This window comes from Anguilla anguilla, chromosome 5 (assembly GCF_013347855.1).
Source record: "Anguilla anguilla isolate fAngAng1 chromosome 5, fAngAng1.pri, whole genome shotgun sequence".
In the NCBI taxonomy this organism is placed as follows: Eukaryota; Metazoa; Chordata; class Actinopteri; order Anguilliformes; family Anguillidae; genus Anguilla; species Anguilla anguilla.
Window position 1 is genome coordinate 2,035,531 of NC_049205.1, and position 25,533 is coordinate 2,061,063.

The 25,533-nt window shown below is 45.8% G+C and overlaps 1 long non-coding RNA gene across 1 annotated transcript; it reads left to right on the forward strand.

The window, feature by feature from the left end:
- LOC118227049 lies at nt 1-25,225 on the forward strand. Its single transcript, XR_004765150.1, has 4 exons — nt 1-168; nt 1,980-2,169; nt 23,977-24,147; nt 25,123-25,225. It is a non-coding gene; the product is annotated as an uncharacterized LOC118227049 (long non-coding RNA).
- The last annotated feature ends 308 nt before the right edge of the window (nt 25,226-25,533 follow it).

Consider the following 25,533-nt stretch of genomic DNA (forward strand, 5'->3'; position numbering starts at 1 on the left):
TTGGGAGGAGGGACACGACCCCCAGTGAAATATGTAGGCTACTGTTTAAGTCAATGTAATGGTATGCGCATAGTAGACGCGCGCACACGCACCCATGGCTACCTGCGCCTGTCCAAGTCACGGGACTTCGGTTGAATCCGGTTGGCCAAACGGAATTCAACGGCTCAAGTGAGTTGAAAACCGTTTTTAAAAAGTAGGCAAGAACTTTTTGAAAATTAACTTCCAGAGTTGCTGCTGCTAGCTGAATGGTCAAGTTCAAAGAAATTCACGGCCTTCGCTTTACTGTCCCAGTGTTCTAAACGGCTGATGTTCGCTGTTAACGTTATTTAGCCTACCTTACAGAGAAACTCGTGCTTTTGTTTGGTTGCGTGCTAAACACTTCTTTTTTGTGCTTACTTGTGGAACTGATGTCTCGGTTGCATTCTGGAATTGTTGTTTTGTATTTTCCTTATGGGTGCGCGGGTGGTTTTGCTCAGGACAGAAAGATGTTTGGCTAATATTTTAAGTTGTTTGTCAGCCGGCTAGCTAGCTAATAACAAACAACGGCTTCTTCAGCTGTTTACAGAGAGCTCTTCACTTGTGAAAAAGTTACTTTATATGCACTGTTTTTATTAATACTGCCGCCTGAGATACTTGTTATTATAGCGAAACATGTAGGCCTAATTGTTGGTAAATAAAAATTGGTTTTAGAAGTAAAAAAAGTTGTATTTTTAAAAAATAATCCACACAATAGTCCACACAATGTAGATCTCAAGTCAGTGCCGGTGGGGCCCAGTACAGCACCGAGTAGGCCTTCTTGCATACAAACTTCTGGGAAAAGGAGAGCACCGTCCCCGTGACAAATTTTCCCTACTCAACTTCTGCATCCACAGAGGAGCCATATTTCTATAGCCAAGATCAAGGTTCAAGGAAGCTAAGTTTTTGCAATTTACCAGACACAAAACAAATAATATAAAGCCATGTCACTGGGGATAAACTAAGAATAAGCAGTAGTAACACTGTGACTGAACACTTTAACAGTACTGCAAGATTAGTAACAGTGAGCATTGTAATAGCAACGCTGTAACAGTGAACACTTTAACAATGTAACAGTGAACAAACGATAGACACCAAGTGTGAACACTGTCAATAGTAACACTGTAACACAGTGAACACTTTAACAGTTACACTGTAACAGTGAAAACTGTAACAGTAAACACTAACGCCATACTTGTCCAACAGGGCCAGTGTCCTTGGATGACTCTGTAACTGTAAATGTCTGGAAGGGGAGCTTTACTGCCGTAATCAAGCTTCCTTATTTTGTCTGAAGTGTGTTCAGCGTTTGAGACTCCTGTATTCACACACAAACCAGATAACATCTCTGTGGTCTCTCATCTCCCCCTCTCTGATCTGTTTCTGTCTTGGTTTTCTGCCTCTCCTCTTTCTTGTCTCTCTTCTTATCTTTTTTGCTTTATTGTCTTGCTCCCTTCCTCTACCAGTTTTCCCACTCTATAGGCCCATATTTTTCTCATCCAGTGGTTGATATGTATTCACTATAAACGAATGTGGATGGAGATGCATTGAATTGAGTTGATTCATTGACATGATACACGAGAGGTACAAACTGGCCAGACGTATGTGACAGTTTATTTAAAAGGATATAAAACAAGGAGTCTGTTAGTGATATTTCAAAATGGAGCCATTCTATTTCTAACAGTACTCTTAATTAAGGTCTAGCATAGTAACACACAAGACTACATTTTTTGCCACTTTGTGTGGAACCACCATCACCAATTAAAAAATAGCAATTACAATTTTATTCTCTGCCTCTCTCTCTCTCCCCCTCTCTCTCTCTCTCCCCCTTCCCTCTCTATTCCCCTCCCTCCCCTCTCTCTCTCCCTGCCCCTTTCTCCTCCCCTGTCTCTGTTTCTCTTTCCCCTCCCTCTCCCCTCCCTCTCCTCTCCCTCCTCCCTCTCCTCTCCCTCCTCCCTCCCCCCCAGCTGTAGGGGATCCCACTGTCTCCCGGTGCTGCCCAGCCCAGGGCTGCTCATTACTCTCGTGGCCCGGTGGTGCCGGCTCGGCTCGGCTCGGCTCGGCTCGGCTCGGTACCGTCTGACCTGAGCGCGGGACCCACGGAGCGGGGGCCGCAGACACGCCCGCTGGCGCTGGCGTCTGAGCAGGGGCTGATGGGTAGGCTCTGCTACGCGCTGTGGGAGAGGGCGACGCCGGTCTCAACAGTTCACATCCTCATTAATGGGGGTCGGTGCTCGGGGGGGGCGTCGCCATAGCGATATGTGGGCACGGATGTAGGTCAGACACTGCAGGGCGAGACTCAGGGTTGAGTCATCCGCTGACTGCAGGCCACCTGTGTGGGTCCCAGGGCCAGTCCCAGAATGCATTGCTGTCATGGCTGGAGATGGGGGCAGTGTGCGCTTGGTGGGGAATCTTTTACAGGGCAGAAACGAGGCCCCCCTGGCTGCCTTGCCCATACCTGGGGCAGGTAGCTGTGAGAGCTGGGGCAGGTAGCTGTGGGAGCTGAGCAGGTAGCTGTGGGAGCTGGGGCAGGTAGCTGTGAGAGCTGGGGCAGGTAGCTGTGGGAGCTGGGGCAGGTAGCTGTGAGAGCTGGGGCAGGTAGCTGTGGGAGCTGGGGCAGGTAGCTGTGAGAGCTGGGGCAGGTAGCTGTGGGAGCCGGGGCAGGTAGCTGTGAGAGCTGGGGCAGGTAGCTGTGGGAGCTGGGGCAGGTAGCTGTGAGAGCTGGGGCAGGTAGCTGTGGGAGCTGGGGCAGGTAGCTGTGAGAGCTGGGGCAGGTAGCTGTGGGAGCAGGCTGCTGCTCACCTGTTGCTTACGACTTCACACAGTGACCCTGCAGTGTGATGAGATCCATACCAGCTGCAGCACTGAAGTGTTTTTGCACTTGTGTGCAGTTTTTAGGTCATTTATATGTACAGGCTTCTGTGAGACTTGGTTTTATTTCTTATTTTCAGAAGCCTGGTTTCATTGAATGCAGTGGGGAATATGTTTACACAAGGATTTTTCCATAACATATTTAAATAATAGCCAATGTTGCCTGTATATGCTAATACAGCATAATATGTATATATATATATATATATATTCGGGAATAGACACTCTAAACACAGAATCAGTGTAAATTGCTATGAGAGAGGTGGAGGTTTCTACATTTCCTGGCTTCTTTACATTTATTTTTATGTTATTTATTTATCCCTTGTTTCACCAGGAGAGCCCCACTGAGATCAATATCTCTTTAATAAGGGTGTTCTGGCTGAGTGGGAGCAAGCCGTTCAATAAGTTAGGGTCCAAGATAACATTAAAACAATACAAGCATATACGTGAAAAAAGTATTTTTTTTGTGAGCAATGTTATGTGGTGCGACGCGGAGCTCATTTGCATGTTATCAGTGGAGAACGACTCCGCTGAGTTCACCATTAACCCCAATAAAGCACCACGTTCTCCCTCCAGCCAAGCTGAAGAACTCCATTTTATTTCGTGCAAAAGGGCAATGAACAACCTGGCTTTAAAATCCAAACGGCAAGAAAAAAGGCAGCTAATTTTGTGCACGCATATGAATAAATGAATTTACAATGCCGCCACTGGTATTTTCTGAAAAGGTTGCCCTGCTCGCTAATTAAATTCCGAATTCAGCAGATTAAAAACCTTTTCTGAATATGCGAACGGGTGCAGTGCAAGCTCTGGTGCGCCACACTCTAATGAAGTGTAATTGCATACGTTCAGTGAGGACGGGTAAGGGTGTGACCCGACCTCCCTGCTGGATGTAATATAATATGCAGTACGACCAGAGCGTATTTCAAAATGGAGGATGCCGCAATAATTGGTTCTCAGTGGAGCACACTGCGTCATGTGATCCACCTGACTGTTCGTGGGTATTCTCCACGGATTGCCTGTCATGAAGAAAGCAGTCAGTCCCTCGACAGCCAGCCTATAAAAAGTTCATGCGTATGAACAGTCAAAGATAAAGATGAAGGAGGTAATACAAAGGATATTGAAAAGGGAAAAGGGGAATATGAGGAGGTAATATCTGGATGAGCCCATACAAAGAAAACAAAACTAACCATTTGTGTAAAACGAAGAGAGAAGAAATAAAGAAACAGCCATTTCCCAGGCTGTCCAAGTCCCAGGCGTGCAAGTGAACTACAGCACGTGTCATTTCACTTGCCAAACCAAGGTTGATGAATTACGGCTAGAGCAGGCTGTTACTTTATCCGTCTATTGGTTCCAAGAGAGTTAGAAAATAGTTTACGTTTGGATAATAATACGGTGTGAAAGAAGTTCCCAGGTCGAAGGCTTGCGCAGCCTGAAATGACAAATGCCTTCCTTGGAAGCCTCACCAGCGAGAGCACTCCAATGCCATTAACCCCAAGCTGGTGAACAAGGGCGCCCCCTACCTGTGAACACCATCAACTGCGGCCATGCTGAATAGCACGCATTGAGCGCAGAGCTACCACTGAGCAGGTCCTGCTTCTTTAAGGGAATGGACTAGAACCCAAGTGATATGAATATCCTGGATTGTTGGGGTTCCCATAAAATTCTTCACACAAAGAAGAAAGAATGCTGAACACTGAAACGCTGTCAGGGTCCTCTTAAGTGAGGTGTGTAATCTGAATGGTGCCTCTTCATATTTAGCTGTGTAAATGGCAGGTCTGTAAGCAGTGAAAGTGTTACTGAATAAATAAAGTAGCGAAATCCTGGCTAGCACATAACACAATAGCAGTCGTGTCATGAAAGAAGACCTCCTCTTCTCCGCTCCATATTTAGGCAAAAAAAAAAGGGCCTTGGAACACATTTGGAAAGCCTAATGTACCTTTTGAACACCCTATGTCTGGCCCCCGCTAATGTCTTTCTCTACCAGAATAGATAAAAACGCTTTTTGGCATGGAGCACCATTACTACACACAGCCTGTGGTTCGGGGATAGACACTCTAAACACAGAATCAGTGTAAATTGCTGTGAGAGAGGTGGAGGATTCTACATTTCCTGGCTTCTTTACTATTTATTTTCATGTTATTTATTTATCCCTTGTTTCACCAGGAGAGCCCCACTGAGATCAATATCTCTTTAATAAGGGTGTTCTGGCTGAGTGGGAGCAAGCCGTTCAATAAGTTAGGGTCCAAGATAACATTAAAACAATACAATAATTGAAAAAAAGTTAATGACACAAGTGTTTCGTTAGTATTAGCCAAAGTAGCAGGATTATCCATCTGTAGTTGTTTTAGCTGAGTGTTCCTCATCAAGGATCATTTAAAAAAAAAAATCTAATCCTGCCTGCAATAAATTAAATTTATACCCTGTCATGCATTTACCATTACTCAAGTCATTAATTATTGTTCCTGGGATTAATATTTGTTACAGTGCTCTGGCAAAGATCACACTTGATTCTGTTTTGGTAAAGTGTGTGTACCTTTGCAAATTTAGAATTTTGTTCTGTGTCGTTTTATTTGCCCACAGCTGCACTGTTGCTGTGTCTGTGGGAAGGTATTCTACCTGTGGTCATTAGTGAAAGGTTTCTGTCCATCTTGTGTGAATGGTGAACAGGCAGTGTTAGACGCAGGGAATTGTGGGATACCCGAGATCACAGAACTTATTAGTTTAATTAGAAAGTAGCACATTAATGAGGATCTGTAGCACTGTGAAAATGGCATTCCACACAGATGAAAGAACATACCGGACTGTTTCTTAGCTTCACCTGACTATTAATATAGTCTTTTTACGTTTTATTTATTTATAACAATGAATTGTTAAGGCAGCCATGCTGGCTGTCCTGCATGATAACATGTGTGTGCAAGAGTGTGTGTGTGTGAGAGTGTGCATGTGTGCATGTGTGCGTGTTAGTGTGTGTGAATGTGTGAGTGTGAGTGTGAGTGTGTGTGTGTGTGTGCGTGTGAGTGTGAGTGTGTGTGTGTGTGTGTGTGTGAGAGTGTATGTGTGTGTGCATGAGTGCGTGTGTGTGCATGTGTGCGTGTGTGTGTTAGTGTGCGTGTGAGTGCGTGTGCGTGTGTGTGTGTGTGTGAGTGTGAGTGTGTGTGTGTGTGTGTGTGTGTGTGTGTGTGTGAGTGTGAGTGTGTGTGTGTGTGTGCGTGTGTGCGTGTGTGCGTGTGTGCGTGTGTGCGTGTGTGCGTGTGAGCGTGTGTGTGCGTGTGTGCGTGTGTGTGTGTGTGTGTGTGTGTGTTAGTGTGTGTGAGTGTGTGTGTGCGTGTGTGTGTGCGTGTGTGAGTGTGTGTATGCATGTGTGCGTGTGTGTGTCCTACTGACACAGCGTGCCCGCAGGCCTGGTGTTGACTTGCTGATGAATGCTTTGCCGCTCCTGTTGGCGGCATCTGCTGCTTCTGAAGGACCTCATGCCGCGAGGTCCCCATGGCAACGCTGAAACTTATGAGTTGAGCGAGGGAGAAAACGAGGCCAAAAAGTTTCATTTTTTCTATTTCGCCATACCTCAGCCGCCTGTGACACAAACGTTTTATATTTCTTAAAGAAAGATGGGAAAACCTTGATTAAAGTGACACGTTTGAACAGTGCAGAAACCAATGTCAGTAACATGTTACTGCGGTCGGGTATTGAATCTGCACCATACCCGTACTCACTGTGGCCAGCAGGTAGAGTGACCCATGCTGGTGTCACCCAGGGAGAGCGCTCCACCGCCCCCTGCTGGTCGGTCGGGTGAACACGGTTACCCTGTTGAGCTGTGCTGAAAGTTACTTCCTCCGACTCACGTCTGTGTGGGCTTGACTCGGCGTGACCGTGGCGTGAAAAGAAGTGGCAGCAATTCGGGAACGCGCATTCCAACTGACAAAAGTTGAAAAGGCGGGAAAAGAACGGAAAAGCCATAGTACTTACCACATTTGCTTCGCAGTGCCCCCCGATCTCATTATGAAATGATGTCATGACAACGCAAGGGGCAATTACTTATTCCTGTCCTCTCAATGCCGATTGGGCGTGCAAATGAATTCACAACGATAGGCTTTAACTGGCAGTTTCCTCTTGCATATGACGAGTCTGCCCTTCGTTCAAAATGGATGACTTCTGTTTTAATTTCGAAGCCCTCGAATGGGACTGACTGACTGCTGAAGATAACGTTCAGAGTAGCCGCGCGGTGCGCAGCGTACTTTTCTGAGGCAGGAGTTCCATCAGACCTGTATACGGAGTGTCTTGGCCTTTCGCACAGGCAGCCAATCCAATTTAATCCGACGGCTGCTCGATGTTTCTGCAGGTGTGAAATGATTTTTGATCTGCTCGTCTCTCGCACACGCAAACATTGCGAGCCGTGGACCCAATTCTGCACGAACAGCAGCGTTTTTTTTGTTCAGTATGTCAGTGCCTAACTCATTATGCTTCCTACTTTGAATTACCTGAGGTGGGGGGGGGGGGAGGGGGGCATATTAGAATGATGGAGCGCTTTAGAAATGAACGTTACCAGCGTGCAGCGATTCGACTGGGAGAGTAACCATCAAGAGCAAAGGACCTTCATTGGACCTTTTCATCATCTGTGCTTGTTCACCACGAAGCAAAATGCAATCTAATCGTGCAATATAAGGGACCCTGACAAGCTGTGCCATGTAATGGATCCTGTTCCTCATTCTTACCCTTCGGTATCTTCCATCTTCAATCGTTTGGAATATTACTCTGTGCGACCCATTTCAATATTTTAAATATGTATTTAAAAAAAAAAAAAAAAATATATGAAATGGAATATGAAATGCTAACATCCATAGAACTGCATGTGGTCACAGTGGATGTTTTCATAGGTTTTCCACACGGAATCTTAAATGCAGAATCATAATGGCGCACATTGAGAATGATGTTTTCCTACTGATGAGATATCCCATTGCAGAATTTGAGTGATGAGAGTAAACGAGCAGTGAACTTGGATCCTTTATTCATGAGGTGGGGGGGGGGGGGGGTGGTTCTGGCGCTGAGACGATTGCCTGCAGGCACTATATAATGATAATAAAAAAAAACCGTGTTTTAACATGCTGCAGGCTGTATGCAGCGGCCCACAATGCACCAGATGTTGTGCACAACCATAGGAGCAACCATAGAATCCAGTGTATTGTAATGGAGTTTGAGAAGGTTGTGATGACAGGTTGCCCAGTATAATGGCTTGGAACCCTGTGGGCTGCCCATTCTAGAATTCAGCATCCCCAAGAGCAACACTTTAACCCTTTGGAAGAGTAGAGTTACTACTCTTCAAAGGATCAAAACTTTTGTGTAACATTGTAGCAGTCTTGACCATGCCCATGGTCCCCAGCAGATCATTGGCTGCCTGGCTGACTTTCATTTTAAGATTAAAAAGTTATGTTTCGCCTGAAGGTGACACTGCAAGCTCGATGAGGTCCTTCGGTGGTATTGAAATTCCAGGCTACCGTAGATACAAATTACCTTTCATTCACCCAAACTCCATCTGGGGGTTTATAATTTATTATTTTTATTAAACGCTCTATTTAAAATACATGGTCTCTGAATATTTGCATAATATCTCTATATTCTCCTTTTCAAAATGTTAAATTGGTTCTCAGAGGGCTATTTCTAATTTAGTTTAAGTGTGAACTAAGTGTCAAAGTCATAATTGCGCTTAATAATATTCATGCACACATAAATGTATCGACCCCCCCCAGCGGTGGAAGGGACGGGCTGGGGGATGCAGTGTAAATGCTGTGTGTACGTCCTGTAAGTCGCTGTGGGTAAGAGCGTCTGCTAAATGCCTGTAATGCATTTGTCAATGAGCTGAGTAACGCTCGTTTTCCTAAGTGGCCCTAGGCATCCCCTGCCTGCACAGAGTTAGCTGTAAAATCTGTGGAAAGCCATCATAGTCTCTCTGTCGGCCTTGGCAGGGGGGTGTAATGAGAGACGAGGCGGGGGTGGGGGGGGATGGGGGGGTGGGGGTTTGGGGGGGAGACACCCTCTCAGCGCCGTGTAGCCTTAATGGCACCGCTGTGCTGTAAATCATCGGTAAATGAAATACAAGACTCTGTCTGAAACAGCACAGTGGGCGATGTGGTCGGCCACCTTGCTACTGCCATCTAGTGGCGATGGAGAGCAGCTGTTGGTTCGTTGGGGGGAGTCGGTCGCTCGGTCGGTCGCTAAGGCATTGTTAGAGGTGACATCACTTGTAGGGCTTTTTAGACTTGGCCAAAAGAGAAGAAGAAGAATTCAAATAGAATAATAAATAGTCTGGGTTTACAAGTCAGCCGTTCATTTTGATCTAACGAAAAATAAAGGAAGAAAAACACCCTTGGAGGCTATTAGAGCTAGAACTAAACAATTTAATTATGTTGCATCATGCATAATTAAATACCGTTAAAATTAATCTGCAAACAGAGAATGCCACTCGCAGCGCTAAGCATACAACGGAAAGAGAGCGTTTGAGTGAACTGTTGAGGGACTTGATGTTCTTCTGTGGTGCTTCCTGAAACATTCTCTGCCGCACAGCCTGATGGGATTGATGAATATACAGTGGCTGCCTAAGAGGGTTTCAGAGCTGTCAGTAAAATACTCATGAACTGCTTTGAAGGCATGGCTCTACACATACACAATACTGGGTGTTTTATGACTATTAAGTAGTAACCATTAAAAGAGAGGGGAAGGTAGCTTTAGAAATGTGTGTCTATGTGCGTTTGTGTTTTTGCATGTGTGCATGTGTGTGTGCTTGTGTTTATGTGTGTGTGTGTGTGTGTGAGTGTATGTGTGAGTATACGTGTGTGTGCGTGTGTGTGTTTGTGTTTATGTGTGTGAGTGTATGTGTGGGTGTGTGTGTGTAAGTGTGTGTGTGTGTACGTGTGTGTGTGAGTGTACGTGTGTGTGTGTGTGTGTGTGAGTGTGCTTGTGTTTGTGTGTGTGTGAGTGTATGTGTGAGTATACGTGTGTGTGTGTGTGTGTGTGTTTGTGTTTATGTGTGTGAGTGTGTGTGTGAGTGCACGTGTGTGTGCGTGTGTGAGTGTGCTTGTGTTTGTGTGTGTGTGAGTGTATGTGTGAGTATACGTGTGTGTGTGTGTATGTGTGTGTGTGTTTGTGTTTATGTGTGTGAGTATACGTGTGTATGTGTGTATGTGTGTGTGTGTACGTGTGTGTGTGTGTGTGTGTGTGTGTGTGTGCAGCAGCATCTTCAGCCGAACAGGCAGCTGATGTTGGACACACTGGACTGCAGGATCGTGCACCTGGTATGCCTGAAACTCTGGGTACATCATCAGAGTCTTTAAAGACATTCATCTTTACAGAGTGCCCCATTTTCCACACGGCACGGAAGATAAACCATTCTGCCCTCCTGTCAGAGGCAACCTCATATTCCGCAGAATTGTTTCAATAACTCTGTGTAATAATAATAATATATCCAGCTCTGCAGTAGTGAAGGAATATTTCAATAACCCCCCCTGAATGATGAAGTTCACCCAGAGTGCTCTGGAACAGCAATGCTATTCCAACCCTCCATCATTCAGAAAATAATTTTCCATCTCTTTCTGTATTTCTCTTAAACATTTTATCAGACTCATAAGCCTCCGAAGGATTAATGCTGTTGTAAAATGGACATTTAGACTTGAATATGGATCACTGGGAGGGGAATGGTTTATGGTAATATGGTGTGTGCAAAGCATGATGGGAAGGATATATGATGTAAAGTGGGGGAAAAAAAACTCCTTCAGTAGAATATCTCAATTAATATGGATGAGTTGAGTGAGGGAACCTTATTGGTAATATTCTTTTACCCTTTCCTGTCAATATAAAAAATAACTATCACTAAAAAAATTTGTTTTAAGTTATTGCTAACTCTGTTAATGCAACTTTGCAAAATTCTCCTGTTGAATGGAAAACTTTCATTTGGATTTTTAGGTTATTAGCTCTTCGTTTGGCTGCAGTTCTCAGGCTGCGTGCTTTTTGTATGCTGGGCAGCTATAAAAACGTGAATGCGAATCAATGGCGGGAGTGCACTTATCTCTGCTCTTGATTAAATTTACCAGTGAAGTTTCAGAGGTGACAAATAACAGCGCAGTTTGACGTTGGCAGTTATCCACGTTTGGAGGTTTCGTTTTCATTGGAAGCCTGCTAATGTGCGTAAACCCAGACAAGCTAATGTACGTAAATGCAGACAACTTTCCACAGACAGCATTGCAATCCTCTGCCCCGCACAGACAAATGGTTTTGAGCCTTAATGTTGTTGTGTGATGCGTTCCATAGTGCGGTGAGTAATTGGCTCTGGCGTACTTTAGGAAGAAAGGGCTTCACCCAGCAGTCTGTTGCCCCTGCGTCGCTGCTGGGCAATTGGGGTTACTGCGGGTGCCCCATGCCTTCTACCCCACTTGCGCAGTCCTCTGGTGCAGTAAAAAGTGCGGGCTGGCTGCATGCATCTTGGATAGCATGCACCTGACTGCATGCATGATCGTGAGCACGCTCCCAAATTCCGAGATGACAGTGCGGTGATGGGATGTGATTACATGTGTCATTGGGCCTTACAAACTGCGGAATTTAATGGGAATAGAAATATGAGAGTAATGGGAATACAATAACGCTATTCTTTTTATTAAAAAGTATTATTTATTAGCCATCTGGTTTAATTATCCTATGATGAGTGTGAATGCCACAGTCCAGAGGTCCGTTGAAAGGGGATGCTCTTGCTGAAGGGAACACCCTCCCGTTCGCCAAACTTATTTCCTCGCTGAGATAACGGCCAAATGAGGACAAGGACGCCGTGGTCCTGCTTTGTCCGTGTGAGAGGGAAGGCGGCTGACTGCGGAGAGGGGAGAACAGGCTCGGGTGGAGTACCGGGCTCCGCGTCTGCATCAGAAAGAGGTGAAGAGAGATAATGGGCTTTTATGACTGTCACTGCTGGGCAGTGCCCAGTGCATGTCCATCAACAGGAAATGGTAGATATGATCACCAAAGAGTGACACCTTAAAAAAAAAAGGTTTTTGTGATGCCATGGCTCACACTGAAGCAGACAGTGACATCAACTGCAGGGTTAATAATAATGGACATTATTTATTTCTGAAAAGGAATGTGGTAATCATTCATTTATTCATTCATTCATTTTCACCCTCTGTCTCCCCCTGCCCTAAAAAAAAACAAACTGGCAACAAAGCCAGCCCAAAAATCAGACGAATAAAAATTATAATAATAATCTGATTAATTACTTCCTGATCCATGGCCAAATGTAGTCAGTGTTTCTGTGCCGCTGAGACTGCTTGGCTTATCTTCAGGTACAGCATATGGCAGAGGTGGGCTTCTCGCCAGAGCAATAATTCCCGCTGCCTACCCCAGACTATTCTCTGCCCGTAAATACTCTCCAGGAAGTGGCGAAAAAAAGGCAAACACATAGTCTCGCAACCATCAGAGAATCCGACGTAACCCCCTCACCCTCCCGACCACCCCATCCCACGCCCGCCCCAATGTTACCTGACTCTAGCATCCACTACAAATCCTGACATGAGTCATGTCACATGACCCACTCCCCCATTCCAAGGTCACCTTGTCGTGCCTCCAGGTGTGTGTCAGAGCCGCAGGTGTGGGGTCACTCCAGGAAGGGGGTCTGATTCCGAATGGCATTTCCCTCCTTTTCCCACCCACCAGATTAAAAAGTCCCTTCCCTTTGGAGGCCAGCTGCCCTCCCGGGAATGCCTGCTCCTGTCACTGTTTGTGGAATACAAAGTGAACAAAAATCTATAGTGGCCACCACAACAAAAAGGAAAAAAAGAAACGAAAACCTTGTAGGGGCGGAGTTTAGAGCCGCAGGCAACATTGTTTCGAGCAGACCCAGCGTTCCACTGAACGTTGCGGGATACTAATATAACATTGAACTGGGTGACAGTGATTAATGGTGCCCAATGGTGACTTGCTCCCTGGGCCATAACTTTCCCCAGCTAAATCAAAGGATATTTAATGAATTAAATCTGGGCAATAATTTCTTTTTAGAAACTCCTGCGTAAAGCCATGGCTTAATGCTCCATTCAGATCAGGTGAGTGTCAGGAGGTTGGGTACGAATAGTTATGAAGTCCTGCTAGATCTAAATTACGGCTTTAGAGAAGAGGGGGGTCGGGTGGGGCGGGCGGGGGGAGTTCGGGGGTCTCGTTTGTTTGATCATAACCCGCTCAGGCGCTTGTCGTTTCAAACTGGCTGCTCTGAGACTACGAGCCGGACTTGAGGGACCTGCGTCTCCGTGTCGGTCCTTTTCATCTTGCGTTCATAACGCCGCTCGGCTTCGTTTCGTTTGGGTCTTGGGCGAAAACGCAACTTCAAAGCGCCCCCGCACGCTCCAGCCGTGGAGGGGGGAAGCGCCCGTGGTTTCGGAACACTAACTTCCAGTTTACCACGACGACGACGACAACAGAGAACGCTCCCTGACATTCCGGAACACAGTTTGTCATTTCGCCTTTATTGGAGGAGGCTTTGGTGCGCTGTTTCGCCCCCGCCCCCCCCCCCCCCCCCCCCCCCGCCCCCGATGGACCGTTGGAGTTGCGTTAACACGTTTGATATGGCTCATCTTTGAACGGCCGAGGTGACGCCACTGGAATCGGAGATGAGATGAGTTCGGTCTCCCGAATCATCGGTATTCTGAGCGCACTGAGTGTAATTGGGATTCCCGGCCTCAGCCTCTAACACAATAAATTAGTGTCTGTCAAGTCGAGCTAATTCACACGTCCTATTTCATTAATCTGTCGGTGCGACTCAATCGAAGCTTGACGGCTGCACCACGGGTTGCTCTGCACACTGTTTCTAGAAGGCGGAGGCAGGTCAATCTTAATACGCTGGACAACTGCAGGTGTCTGTGGCACGGTCCTGCTTAAATCACTGGGGGATTTGAGATGCATGTGGTGAAATAATGTGTGCAAGTAAGTGGGGTTAGGGTTAGGGGTTATTTGTTCAAATGTCGGTCTCCTAGCTTCATTAAAGGTGTTGTCTTTCTCAGCTTAGAATGCTACATCTCTCCTTATGTCAAGCTAGTCCCTGTGAAGCAAGTCATTACATTACATTACATTACATTATAGGCATTTAGCAGAAGCTCTTATCCAGAGTGACTCACACAACTTTTTACATAGCATTTGAATCGCATCCATTTATACACATGGATATATACTGGAGCGATGCAGGTGAAGTACCTTGCTCAAGGGTGCAACGGCAGTGTCCTGCCTGGGAATCAAACCCGTGACCTTTAGGTTAAAAGACCAGCTCCTTACCCATTACACTACACTGCTGCCCATGTCCACTTTCAATGGGCAGGAGAGCATCTGGCTCTGTTTTTGACCTGGATGTTTTTGCTCCGTATGCCTCAAAGTACAAATATGACCAAATCCCATCAGTCTGTACCAAGTACAGCTTGCCACTGTCCCTAAAACAGTCCATAAAACGGTCCCTAAAATGGTCCCTGAGACCCTCCTGCTGGTTTTTTTTATTCCTCAAATGCTCTGCTGTGTAACGGTAAATGGTAAATGGACTGCATTTATATAACGTACTTTCCAGCAACAACTGCACAAAAACGCTTTACAATGAATGCCTCTCATTCACTCACATTCACATTCACACACACACATACCAACAGTGCAAGGCACAGAGCGGCTCGTTGGGAGCAACGGGGGGGGGGGGGGGGTTAGGTGTCCTGCTCAAGGACACTTCCACACAGTCAGAGAACCGGGGATCGAACCGACCGCTCTCCCTCCTGAGCTAATGTTGCCCCCTATAAATGGACTCAGTAAAGGAATCTCAGTAATGTATGTCTCTGGATAAGATGCCTGGCCATGGAAGTGTGTGTCTGAATGTATGCAGTGTGTGTGAATGTAAGTGTCTGCCTAAAGTGTTTTACTTAATAAGACCAGTGCAGTGACTGTGCAGGAATGTCTGTGCTGTTGTGTATGCTAAAGGCTTCTGGGTTTTGCTTGACTAAGTGAGCCAGAGACAGAGAGGGTAACTGCAGCACATCTTCAGCCGTGGCTCGGTGGTTGAGAGTGAGAGAATTTAGAGATGTCCCCACGGCAACTGTGGGCTTGATGTCATGTGACCTGTGGGCCGTGTGCCATTACAACAAGGAGCCAGGTGTTCAGTCGAGAGGCACGGAGACCTGTTTGAGTGAGGTCACAGATGTTGCTATGGGGTTGCTGTGGGGTCTGTTGCTATGGAGACACACAGGTGCGTACAGCGCATGGGTCCGATTTACACAATGATGTATATTCACTGTGCAGCGACCCCGGTGACATACCGTGCTTCTCCGAGGCGACACGTGTGAGCGACACGCAGCAAGAAAGCTGGAGAGCATTTAGCGGCACAAAGGATGTCTCCTGACTTTTAATCCGTTTAAATTTGAGTGCCTCCATGAAGATACAAAGCATGTCTAAACCTCATTAATCCTAATTAAATACTTCGCCTTTGGACACAGCGTAATCAATTCCTAAACAAATACTAATTGTCTTCCCAATTCGATATACATGGCGCAGTTAGCCCCGCATGTGACCCTTAGATAACTGCACTGAAATGATATCTGTCTGGTTGAGTGTTAATATAGAGAGTAACCCCCCCGAGTGCCTCTTTGTGTTTGTGGGATCTGAACAGGGACAGGAGGCCCCCCCCTGGGAAAAACTGTGTGGCATCAACATGGGGGCTCCGCGCTGACAAACGACAAAAACAAACATTTAAAAAACAAAACAAAACAAAAAAACTAAGAAAAGAAATAGTGAGGTGGCTATTCCTCTCCAGGGGGAGATGGCATTACTCTGAGAGGAGTCGCAGAGCTTAGGGTGAGCTCAGCCACATCGCGATCGTTTAAAATGCACGGTCGTACCTCTGCATGGTCATATCTCAGCACAGTCATATCTCAGCACGGTCATATCTCAGCACAGTCATATCTCAGCACAGTCATATCTCAGCACGGTCGTACCTCTGCATGGTCATATCTCAGCACGGTCATATCTCAGCACGGTCATATCTCAGCACAGTCATATCTCAGCACGGTCGTACCTCAGCACGGTCGTACCTCTGCATGGTCATATCTCAGCACAGTCATATCTCAGCACGGTCGTACCTCAGCACAGTCATATCTCAGCACAGTCAGGGCATAGCCCTCCAGGTGTGGGTAAATGACCCAATTAAACATGGCTCCAGGTTGGTCTGAAGTGTACGTTTGGTTTCAGGAGTTCCGCAAGGCATGTGACTGGGCTTCAGCTCTATGGCATTTTAGATCAAAAATGAACGCTGTTTGCAACCCGTGCTTATATTGAGTTTGGTGACTATGCACCTCATTCTTGACTTTTGAGTATAACACTGAAGTGCTTTTTTGTTTTTATTTTTTTAGTTTGACTCGGAGCCTAAGAGGCAGTTATCTTCTCTAATTGCATTTTTCTAAATTGATATAAATGTTCAGAAAAGGACATAAAGGGCACGGCTTGAGGAATCTTGGCTGACTCATCTGAGGAGCCAGACTGGTGAGAATCTCAAGCACCTCTTGGAACCCGTCCAATCAGCAGCCACCGTTAGAGATGTCTCCGGCTGTCCATAGGCTCTGCACCGGTGGGTCTTCTTTGGAGGGTTCACAGAATCCGAAAAAAGGAAAAAAAAAAAAAAAAAAAATTAAATGGGCAGCATTTGCTAAAGTCCAGAATTCAAATATGAGGAGTGTAGTGTACAGTGATTTAAGAGACTGACTTGAATTATTATTATTTTTGTTTACATTTGGCGGCATCTGTTTAGTAACTGGATAATTGTTAAGATTAATTGTAAGCATTAGAGATGGTCTTTGATTTTAGAGCATATACATTTTTGGAATGTACCAGTATATATAGCCGCATATCAATGGTTCTCAAATTCAGTCCTGCCCCCCCCCCCACCATCTGTATGCTGTATGCTGGTCCTGATGTGATGTGAGCTGTTATATTTATTTTTGTATATTGGTTGCGCCTTCTAGTTATCATTAGACAAACAAAAGACAAATTTCACATTTTCTGATTACTTTTTTTCTTCTTCTTCTAAGAATCTGCAGACAGGTACTAATTTACCTGAGTGAAAAGTCCCCCCCCACCTTTTATCTTGTTGTCTTGCCATTTTCGTTTTTTTGGCAATGGCCTTTGAAATCATCCTTCTCTCTGACTGGGTTTTAAAATAAAAAAAGCATTGTCCTTTGCAAAGCCCTTGCAGCTCTGAAGCTGTCTGACACCGTGTTTTGCCTCTTAGGGTGCTTGGCATTCCGAGCGACGCCGAGCCTCTCGTTGGAGTAAATTGGCCATGATGGGACTGACTGGGCACCACCGGGAAAGGAAAAGCCTTCGGGTGCCGTCCCCGACCTCGGTGTTTCCAGAAGGAATTAATTCTGTTTCTCTAATTGAGAACAGCTCACCTGCCCATATTACCCTGAAATAAAAAAGCAAAACAAACCAAACAAAAAAAAAAACAAAACAAAAACATTCTCCTCATTACATTTTGAATTTAATTTAGGATGGAAAAGGGTTTTTTTAATTTTTTTTATTTTGGTCATCAGAGAGACCGTGTGATTATAGGGAGAAGCATCGGAAATTAGCATATGCTATAAATGCTGTGATACATTGCATTGGATATTGTTTGAAAATAATCTATGTTTAAATGTATCTGTCCCTATCAAATAAACATTAAATAAAAAAATTAAATAAAAAAATATAGTAAAATATGCTAATATTGGCAGTGTGCGTGCAAAATGGCTGCCATTCTGGAGGCATGTTTTCCCTGGGGCTGGCTTTTGGTGTGGCACAACGTATTCCACCCTGCTACGTGCTACTCCCTCTTTTAGCCTGATGGCGAAAACACTTCCAGCCCAATTTCCGTTATTGCTGTTCCCTAGTTTCCCCATCTCATTGTACCAAGCTTCTGGATTCAAACAATACGTTTGAATTTTAAAATTCAGAAGTTCACCAAACAATCAAATCTCCCTGGACCCGCTTAGCCTGGCCTGAGTAAGGGGGGTAGGGGATGGGGGGGGGAGCGGCACAGGACAAATTCTGATTCGCTGTAACTTATCTGCAAAAGTACAGAGGCCCCAAGGTCACCAATAGAGCTGGAGAAAGTTTTGCAAAATGGAGCACCGGGCCTGCTATCAGTCTCTGGCAAACCGGCGTTCGCTGCCTTTTAATCCGGCAGCGCCTGAGCTAACTGTGTGATAGTGGGAAAGAGATTACATGGGGGGGGAATAAATCACAGCCCGGGGGGGGGGGGGGGGGGGGGCGAGGGGGGGGGACACAGCGCTCACACCTTTTTCAGATGGGGACCTGGTTCCAGAGTCGCTGTATTGCAGCCTTGCAATGCCAGTCAGCTCTGCTCAAACTTTTTTTTTTTTCCTCTGGAAAATAGAGAGAGCCTACATGGTAATTTCGTACATTGACACAGAAGTCAGATTTCTAGCTGATGTCATTGGGTGAGATGAGCAATAGCCAAAAACTGAACAAACAAAAGCTGCACGGACCAATCCGCAGCAAGAGAGTTATTTCAATGAATAAATAAATAAATAAATAAATAAATAAAACTCCAGTGTCAAAGCAAGTTTATTGACGAAAGCAAGATTATTGATTGAAAAACACAACAGCTGTCAAGCGTCAAGAGACTTTTTTATTTTTAATTACAGCTCGACATCGACGCAGATCATTGATTGGCTGCTGCTGTAATTTAGCCCCCGTTCTCCCGCTGATGAAGTTTGGTGTTCCTCGCGCTCGCTGTGCGTCTCTCAGCTCCAGAATGGACCGGCCTGCTGACCGGAATCATTGAAATCCCGATAACTTTCGCGGAATATTTCATCCTCCAGCAACGGCACATTTAAAGTGTTCATTTTGAAATTCGACTGAACGCTTGCGTCTGATTAATGATGTGTGCTTAGGCAGAAAAAAAAAAGCAATACTGTTGAGCCTTCCTCTGCCAGTTCATTACCATACCATAACAATGCACTGACAAAATAATGAACTACAGAGGCGTATATTTACACAGTGATCTCGGCAGATCTTTTGTCCATATAAACATTTTCATTTAATTCGTAGTCTACTTATAACTAACTCCAAGTGAAGAACTTTAAACAGCAGGTAGAGTTCATAGAGTTCTAGGCTTTGAGCAGAGTTTGTTACTGATTCATTCAGTGCTAATGCTGTGCTGTTCCTTTGCTAAGGTAAGCAGTTGAGTGTTGCATGTCTGGATTGCTTGTCTGCGGTATTTTCTTGTTGTGGCAGATGCAGGCGCCTACGCTCGACTGTACACCTGTGTTTAAACATATAAATGTTATATCAGAAGAGGGGTGGTCCAGAGAGCTATCTGAAGCCAGACCTTTTCAAAGAAGATGAGGAACTTGTGGGACTGATGTGTGTGTGTGTCTGTGTATGTGTGTGTGTGTGTGTGTTTGTGTGTGTGTGTGAGCGTGTGTGTGCATGTGTGTTGTGTGTGAGCGTGTGAGCATGTTTGTGTGTGTGTGTGTGTGAGCATGTGAGCATGTGAGTGTGTGTGTGTGAATGTGTGTGTGTGTGAGCATGTGAATGTGTGTATGTATGTACGTATGTATGTGTGAGTGTATGTGTGTGTTTGCGTATGTGTGTGTGTGTGTGTGTGTGTGTTGAGGGCTCAGGGCAGTGTACTTGCCGTCTGCATTCAAAAGGTGTGGACAGCACTCTGGCCTCTGCCAGTGCTTATTCACATCGCTTGTATTTGGCTCAAAAAGATTCTCTCCACAGAGACGGAGAGAGAAACTGCGTTTGCAATTACTGTGTGGGAGTGAGTTGACAGTGGGGTTAAAGGTCACGGTCTTCTGAGTGGTCATCCAGGCTCAGACTCCGTCAGTGCTTTGTGGGCCCTGTCAGTGTTGCTCGATCCTGCTGGGTCTTTGACATTTATCGGATCCGGCTCGTTAAAATGGAGGCCGCCGGTGACGGCCTTTCGTTCCGTCTCGACAGCGCCAGCGTTCCTTTCAGGTAAACCCGGCCTGGATTCCACCGTAGCAATCTCACACGGCCCTGGAGTTTATAACTGCACTCCGGCGTTAATTTGTTAACCTGAAAGTTGACTGAGTGATCATATTGAACATTTAAAAAACCCCACACCGTGAGCTGGCCAGAGGAGGGTGGGCCCCCCTCCAAGTTCCTTCCAATCCGTTTCAACTTTAAGCTTTTCACTGCCATTGTCACCCTAAGCTTTCTATTGTAGGGGTTTGGACCAGGGTCCATTTTGTGAGAAATGTCTGTGAAATGTGCTGTAAAAATAGATGTGATTACATGTGATCATTGACTCCTCAGTGCCCCCAGCTTGCAGCTGCGTTGTTGTCTTGATGGATGCCATGCACATGCTCCTTCCTGGTGCTTCGTCTCCTTGGCTGTCACCAGGATGTACTCTCTGCAGGTTAATGAGCAATCCATTTGCTGCTTAATTAAATCTTTTGCCAAAAACCATTTAATCAATGTTAAATATCCATATGCCCTATTTCATAAAAACACATTTTAATTAAGCTGAATGATGAATGACTTCACAGTAGTATATCAAAAGCCTTCATGTGTTTGTTGCTGTGCCATAACACCTTCATAATTCATCGCTATATAAAAGTGATGCTTTGTGTTAGTTAGATGTGGAACGATCTATGAAGATGCGTTTTGCGTGCTTCATGGAGGGTTAGGGAATGTGCGTGGTGCGACATTTCGACACTTAGCACGACATTTCGACACTTAGCACAACATTTCGACACTTAGCACGACATTTCGGCACTTAGCACAACATTTCGGCACTTAGCACGACATTTCGGCACTTAGCACGACATTTCGGCACTTAGCACGACATTTCGACACTTAGCACGACATTTCGACAATTAGCACGACATTTCGGCACTTAGCACGACATTTCGACAATTAGCACGACATCTGGACTCTTAGCACGCGACTGAATCAGCTCCGGCACGTTGCGAAGCTGTGTGACCAGGCGGCGCGCGGCGGGCTCCTTAGCGATGCGCTCGCTTAGCGCCCCGGCTTCTGCCGTGACCTTCTGCGCCCGCCTCGCGGTGTCGAACAGGGGAAAAAATGATCAGCGGCGTACACGTGATCAAGCGCACGCGTGTGTGTGTGAAACGGGCTGCATGTGAAGGCCTGGATGCCTGTGCGTAGGTGACCTCTGATGACCATTAGGGCCGATTTCATCGGAGGGAGAGGTAGTCAATAAGAGAATGGGGTTATCGCCGGTGTCTGAGTGACGCGCTGCGTTGGAGGGCCACGCTGGCGGTCCGTGGCGGTCCGGTGTGTTCGCGGGCCTGTCAGAGACCAGCTGTATCGCTTGGCGACCTTGGAGACCGCTCTGGGGGGGGGGGGGGGGGGGGGGGGGGGGGGGGGGGAACGCACGGAGGAGAGACGAGATGGAACGGCCGTTTTGTGGACGGGGGAGATTACACCAGGGAGTTGTGAACACCTTCTGTCCTTCACAGACGTCAGGAATGTCAGACCGTTACGCAACGGGGGACTGACGCAACGGTGACACGACTTCCGCTTTAATTAACCTGACCTCCGCAAGGCGCGAAGAGCTCATTAAACACGTGCCTCAAAGACAGGGACAAGGACTCCCCCCCTCCCTCCTCCCCCCTCCCCCTCCTCCCTCCTCCCCCCCTCCCTCCTCCCTCCTCACCCCTCCCTCCTCCCCCCATCTTGATTACAAACATGAAGCTTCTAACTTTAGAGAATTAAGTGCGAAGAAGTGTCAAGGTCATATTCTGAATGAAATTTGGGAGAATTTTTCTCAAAGCTTCAGCTGCTGGGCGGCCACTAGAAGGTGGTGAATTGTGGCCAAAAAGCTCTGCACTCAACAATCAGGGTGCTTGACTGGCTGCCATCTGATAAATCTCTTCCCCCCCCCTCCACACACCCCCCCCCCCCAATTCACTGCACTTCATCTCCTCCACTCACTCCTTCTCCTCGCTGTAAATACACTCTGCTTTACGAGCATTGTGACCTGCCTTGCCCTCATTGGCCGGGAGGTCCAGGACTGCCGTCAGACGCCAAACAAACAGGAAGTGGCCAATCGGTAGTCTCGGAGCGGAGCTCCATTTGTTTGCAGCGCTCGACAGGGGGGCAGTGCAGCGGGAGGGGGGGGGGGGGGGGGATCAGTACAGCGGGAGGGGGGGGGGGCAGTCGCCTGATCCCGGCTCAAAGATTTATCCTCGCTGAAGGCCGTGGGCTGTCAGCGGTGATGGAGGGAAATCTAAAAACCGAAGAAGTGGCGGCTCTCCCGCGGCAGTAAGGAAGACTCACGGCGCACTCCCGCTCCCGGCCGTACGTGCCGTGAGGTGAAGCGGGAAAACCGCGGTCCCTTCCCGCCGGGCGGAATAGCTTGGAGCGTCGCGTCCGGGTGCAGAGACGATTCTTCAGCAGCGAATGGAGGGATAGTGATGGATGGAGGGAGAGTGATAGAGTGAGAGAATGTCTGCGCAGGAACGTACAGAGGAGGGCCGTGCTGAACAGGCAAAGGTGCATCATTGTGAGAAGAAAGAGGCTCTTGAGCTTGATGAAAAATAATGTTTATTTACAGGAATAGCAGTTATCAATACATGGAGTATATTCTTGATTCACAGTCAGTCTGAACCTCGTTCTCCGGGCTGAGTGTCTTTAAATACCTGTTTTTCATACATTGTTTTCTGAGGCAGGAAACAGAAATGTATATTCAAAATAATGTGATTTGATCAGTGTCCAGCCTCCCTAAATCAACCAATCTGCCCGTCAGTAGGGGGTCTAATGTTCCAGTTCCCTAGCCAGGAAACAGTCTATTGTATTGTTAATCAAGTCTCCTTGTTTGGAATAGTTCCTGACCACCCACTCCCAGCTGCTGTTCTGTAATGCAGTACTACGCTGATTTGGTGCTTATAACCTGTGTTGTCTTTGTGATAATTTGGCCAAAACGATCTGGGTGGCAGGCATAGTGGATTTGCTAGCGTTTCAGACTGGAGTGGATAATCTTACATCCTTAGGAAACTTGTGTCTTTTTCAGTAAATGTAGAAGCAGAGGCTCTGTACTTGCTGGGGGTGGGGGGTGGGGTGTGGGGCGGTGGGAGGAGGAGGGGGTGATCAGTGGGGTGGTTTGGGTTTTGGCTGAGATCAGGGATTCAGTGGGAGAAGCTGACTACCCCCCCTGAGACCCAGCAAGAAAAAAAAAAAACGTTTAAGTGTTCAAAACACAAGTGTCTTGGATGCAAAAAATATCATGTTGCAGTCAAAATGTTTTCATATATATAATTTATTTTCCCTCTATTATGTGTCCCTTGTAGTGTAGGTTTCAGAATGGTACAATAAATGGTTCCTGAACCTCGGGTCCCCTAAAGGGGGACAGAAATTATATGCCGAGCCTTAGGTGAGTGTCCCTAAAATAGCGAGGTCAGGCACTCTCTGTAGCTCTGACACACAGCCCACAGGCACTCAGTGCAGCTGCAGGTTCTGTTACAGGCATTCTGGGAGTATTTCTTTGCAGTCAAGGGCTTTGGCAGTTTTGGTTTTTTTTAGAGAGTTTCTACTAAATTATTTAGGAACAGTAGCTGTTGTCAGCACCCATGTGAAATCATTATGGGATTGGATTGCACTTCCGTTTGACATTCTGGGACTTTTGAGCAAAACGCGAGGCCCAGAACGACTGTATTACTGGCTCTACGCATGTCAAAACAGACTGTGTGTGTTAGATATTTTTATTTCATTTTATACATGCAAACTGATGCAAATGCTGCAGAAAAAAATACAATAGGAATTAATACGCAGCTCAACAGGTGGACATGCTGGCACCAGATCAAGCAACAGGGGGCGCTAGTGAGCACTGAGTCAGTGTAATCCTAGTGGACTGAAACCCCCATCCCTGGGTGATGTTGCAGTTAGTGTGAGTGACTTTGGTAAGAAAAGTTATCACTGGCTGTCTGTTATACTAAAGCCTTATGTGGAAGAAAAAAATTTCCCTGTTGTGCTATTTCTGTTTGCCGTGTGTGTGTGTGTGTGTGTGTGTGTGTGTGTGTGTGTGTGTGTGTGTGTTTAAACCCCTTTCAGGAACCTTGCGTTGGAACCTGTAGCTGTCAGTCTGGAGCTCTGCTTGGTTGAAGGCCTGGATCCTGGAGTGGTCGGAGTTCTCCTGGGAATATGCGTGGCTTCCTGATTGTGATTTCCCAGTCCTGGTCCTTCCTGTTCCTTCCTTCCTGTTTAATCCTGCCTGCATGTCTGGTGGGTGTGGATGTTATCTCCTGGGGGTTGCTGAGTGCATTAACAGGCTTGGGAAAGGGTTAAACTGGGATGACCATGAGGTCAAGAGTCTGTGAAGTAAGCCTTGTGCATTTTCATATTTATATTTTTCAGTGAAATGCATCTTTTACATGTGTTTCCTTTGTTTAAATGATATATAAATGGTTTAAAAGTAATTACTGATTGAATTGATGGGTAAATCCTTTTAAAATAAATGTAAATTCATTAAATTGTCTTTCATTCATTTTACTAGAAAATCACACAATTAACTAGCATGTCATTAATTAACATACGGTGCTAGAGGCTCAGGGTCAGGCAAATGGTAAATGTTGGAGATATGGTTAGGGCCATGTTAAGGAGCTTGAGTTGGTCCTTGATTTTGGATGACCCAATTTTTCTTGACTGTTGGTACATAAGACAATATCCTTATGTATTTAAATATTTTTCAGTGAAATGCATTTTTCAAAATTAATCACATTTACTTCTATTTCCTTTATTTAATTTGTGATGTTCCAATAGTTTTTCCTTAATTTTAATGGAAAATCTTAGCTGACTCTTTGGGCCTGAAATAGAGTTTAGGGTTAGATTTGGGACTGGAGTTATAGTTAAGAAGTTAATGTTCAAGCTGAGGCAGGATTAGCGTTAAGCTTAGTACCTTCATAAGCGTTTGGGCAAGGATTAGTCTATAATTTTGAATGATTCACATTCTTTTCACAGAGGGACATAAGTCATTTAAATATACATTTATTTGATGGAAAGGAAATAAATTTGAATGAAGGACAGTTCATTTTTCATAATAATGATTTCCAAGACATTTACTTGTATTTACTTTATTGAATTGGCGATATTTAAATAGTTTTATTGCAGAATCCCAAATGTAACATGAATTTAGCCAGTAGTATGATTGATGTGCTTGTTCCCCTCCATTTTCCTGCTTGGGTCTGTGGGGATCTTCAGTTGAGATGACAGAGCCAGCCATTCAACATCTTGGTGACGGTCCCGTCCGCCCAGTGCATGTCATCCCATGTGGTGTGGACCTCTGGGGGGGGGGGGGTTGGTTCTTGGGGGGTTGTCCAGGTTTCTGGAGTGGTTGATGAGCGTAATCCAGATTTATGATGCTGGGATGGCGGATTTGGTCATCCTCAGCATGGTGCAGCTGCTTGATGGCTGTCTTCTTCGTGTGCTGGTCTTTGTTGTATACACACACATTCCTATTAATTAATTTTACTGTGGTTGTTTGATGATTAAAAATATTTTGGGATCATATGAATAAAAAAATTAACATTTTATTTATTTTTCCATTATTCCATACGTCTTATGCATTTAGTGGTTTTGGACTGAAATCCATTATTTACCATACATTTCTTC